Source organism: Oncorhynchus masou, chromosome 25, assembly GCF_036934945.1.
Source record: "Oncorhynchus masou masou isolate Uvic2021 chromosome 25, UVic_Omas_1.1, whole genome shotgun sequence".
Classification (NCBI taxonomy): Eukaryota; Metazoa; Chordata; class Actinopteri; order Salmoniformes; family Salmonidae; genus Oncorhynchus; species Oncorhynchus masou.
Genome location: NC_088236.1, coordinates 8,860,629 through 8,864,505, shown reverse-complemented (window position 1 = coordinate 8,864,505; position 3,877 = coordinate 8,860,629).

Here is a 3,877-nt window from a genome sequence, read left to right as displayed (position 1 = left end):
AATATTGTTTTGGACTTTGATGCTAAAATTCATATTTTGTTGCTGTTGATTATATTCTGTCTTTGTCGACCTTTAAAATAACAATTATAATACGTATAATAACACTGACATTCTGTATCTCCTCCTGTCTTCAATGTACCACAGCTGTTCACTTTGCAATACTATACTTGTTTATGCTGTTCATTTTGATACGTCTCTAAACTTAAAGGCATAATTTTCTTATTGGACTTATAATGCAGTGATAAGCACATTTAGCTGCTTCCAATACATGTCTATCAAACCAAAATATAACCCACAGACACGGACCTTACTGAAAATCATCATTAGACTGTGTCACCCCAAAGTGGCCAAATATGTGAAATGTGACCCTCTGGTCCATGAACTAGATGTGATTGGTTATCAACTGAAACATTGTAATAATATTCACCATGAACTAGATGTGACTAGTTATCAACTGAAACATTGTAATAATATTCACGATGAACTAGATGTGATTGGTTATCAACTGAAACATTGTAATAATATTCACGATGAACTAGATGTGATTGGTTATCAACTGAAACATTGTAATAATATTCACGATGAACTAGATGTGACTAGTTATCAACTGAAACATTGTAATAATATTCTGTGTCTTACTATACTGTATTAGGTTCATTTGATGACCTCAAACATTGTTTGTGGAGGGAAGCAACACTGTTACATTGGTGCCGTGACCCGAATAACTGGTTGTTGCAGAAAAGGAGGAGGTCAAAGGGGGGTGTGAGTAACCGGTGTGAAATTGCTAGCTAGTTAGCGCGGTGCACACTATTAGCGTTCAATTGGTGATGTCACTCGCTCTGAGACATTGAAGTAGTTGTTTCCCTTGCTCTGTAAGGGCCGTGGCTTTTGTGGAGCTATAGATAACGGTGCTTCGTGGGTGGCATTTGTTGATTTGTTCAGAGGGTCCCTGGTTCGAGCCCAGGTTGAGGCGAGGAGAGGGACGGAAGCATCACTGTTATACAAGCAAGAGTACAAACAAATCTGGGACCAAGACACCACAGCTATGTTCACATTGCAACACTGAACATGTTTATGCAGTGGATTCTCTCATTCTGACAAGTCTCTCTTAGATTAAAGGCATAGTTTTCTTACTGAACTTCTTCTTCACTCTGCCCTAGATTTAGTGCAGGACATATATACTTCTCAACGAGGCAGACAATCTTTGCATTTATCACAGATGACTGACGTCTGGGTTAACCACAGACCATGAACAACAGGATGGAGCTTCAAACATTGTTTGACAAAGATAGCAATGGAGTTAGCAAAGAGTACAAACCAAGACACCACAGCTGTAGCGTTCACATTGCAACTCTCACCCCCACCGTGGGAACAAGACACCACAGCTGTGGTGTTCACATTGCAACTCTCACCCCCACCGTGGGACCCAAGCACCAAAAAAGCCTTCACTTTCTCTTCACTGCCCAAGTGAGGTGCAGTCATCCTTGGCCTCCCACATATTTAGCAGATGTTATTGCGGGTGTAGCGAATTGCTTGTGTTCCAACAGTGCAGAGGTGTCTAACAATTCACAACAACACACACAAATCTTAAAGTTAAAGAGTGGAATATAAATATCAGATTGAGCAATGTCGGAGTGGCATTGACTAAAATACAGTAGAATAGAATACAGTATATACATATGAGATGAGTAAAGCACTATGTAAACATTATGTAAACATTATTAAAGTGTCGAGTGTTCCATTATTAAAGTGGCCAGTGATTCCACGTCTATGTATATAGGGCAGCAGCCTCTAAGGTGCAGGGTTGCATAACCAGGGGGAAGCCGGCTAGTGATGGCTATTTAACAGTCTGATGGCATTGAGATAGAAGCTGTTTTTCAATCTCTCGGTCACACCATGATACACCTGTACTGACCTCGCCTTCTGGATGATAGCGGGGTGAACAGGCCGTGGCTCGGATGGTTGATGGCCTTGCTGAATTTATTTGGCCTTCCTGTGGTATCGGGTGCTTTATCGGGTGCTTTAGGTGTCCTGGAGGCCAGGTAGTTTACCCCCGGTGATGCGTTGGGCAGACCGCACCCCCCTCTGGAAAGCCCTGCTGTTGTGGACGGTGCAGTTGCCGAACCAGGTGGTGATACAGCCTGACAGGTTGCCGTCCCGTCAATGTGGATAGGGGGGTGCTCCATCTGCTGTTTCCAGAAGTCCATTATCATCTCCTTTGTTTTGTTGACGTTGAGTGAGAGGTAATTTCCTGGCACCACTTTCTGAGGGTCCCCACCTCCTCCCTGTAGGCTGTCTCGTCATTGTTGGTATACAGGCCTACTACTGTTGTGTCGTCTGCAAAATTGATGATTGAGTTGGAGGTATACGTGACCATGCAGTCATGGGTGAGCAGGGAGTACAGGAGGGGACTGAGCACGCAGCCTTGTGGGGCGTGAGGTGAAGGTGTTGTTTCCTAACTTCACCACCTGGGGGCGGCCTGTCAGGAATTCCAGGACCCAGTGGAGGGTACTCTTGGAGGGCAATATGGTGTTGAATGCTGAGCTGTAGTCAATGAACAGTATTCTTACATAGGTATTCCTCTTGTCCAAATGGGATAGGACAGTGTGCAGTGCGATGGCGATTGCATTGTCTGTGGATCTATTGGGTCAGTAAGCTACTTGATGTGGTGTCTAGGGTGTCAAGAAAGGTAGAGGTGATATGATCCTTAACTATCCTCTCAAAGCACTTCATGATGACAGAAGTGAGTGCTACGGGTCAATAGCCATTTAGCTTAGTTACCTTTGCTTTCTTGGGTACAGGAACAATGCTGAACATCTTGAAGCCAATGGTGACAGCAGACTGGGATAGGGAGAGATTGAATATGTCCATAAACACTCCAGCCAGCTGGTCTGTGCATGATCTGAGGATGCGGCTAGGGATTCCGTCTGGGCTGGCAGCCTTGCGAGGGTTAACACGCTTAAATGTCTTATTCATGTCAGCAACAGAGAATGAGAGCCCAACGGTCCTTGGTAGCGGGCCACATCGGTGGCACTGTGTTATCCTCAAAGCGGGCAAAGAAGGTGTTTAGCTTGTCTGGAAGCAAGACGTCAGTCTCTGTGACGTGGCTGGTTTTCCTTTTGTAGTCTGTGATTGTCTGTAGACCCTGCCACATACGTCTCATGTCTGAACCGTTGAATTGCGACTCCACTTTGTCTCTGTGACATTTTGCCTGTTTGATTGCCTTACGGAGGGAATAACTACATTGTTTTGTATTCAGCATTGGTTAAATGGGATGGTTCGCGCTTTCAGTTTTGCGCGAATGCTGCCGTCTATAGCTTTTAATAGTCACAGTGGGTACATCTCTTATACACTTCTTGATGAACTCAGTCACCGTATCCGTGTATTTGTTGATGTTATTCTCAGAGGCTACCCCGAACATATTCCAGTCTGCGTGGTCAAAACAATCTTGAGGCATCCAGTGGTCCAATGTTTTTTCCAGAATGAGTATTGCAGTACTACAATGTGTTGGTAGAACGTTTTCCTCAAATTTGCTTTGTTAAAATCCGCAGCTAAAATAAATGTGGCCTCAGGATATGTAGTTTCCAGTTTGCAAGTCCAGTGTAGTTCATTGAGGGGCGTCGTGGTATCGGCTTGAGGGAGAATATACACAACTGTGACTATAACCAAAGAGAATTCTCTTGGGAGGTAATACGGTCGGCATTCTAGGTCGGAAGAACAAAAAGGATTTGAGTTTCTGTATTTTATCACAATCACACCATGAGTAGTTTATCAGGAAACATACACCCCCGCCTTTCTTCTTCTTTGAGAGTTCTTCATTCCTGCCCACATGATGTACTGAGAACCCATCTAGTTGTATGGACAGGAACAGTATATC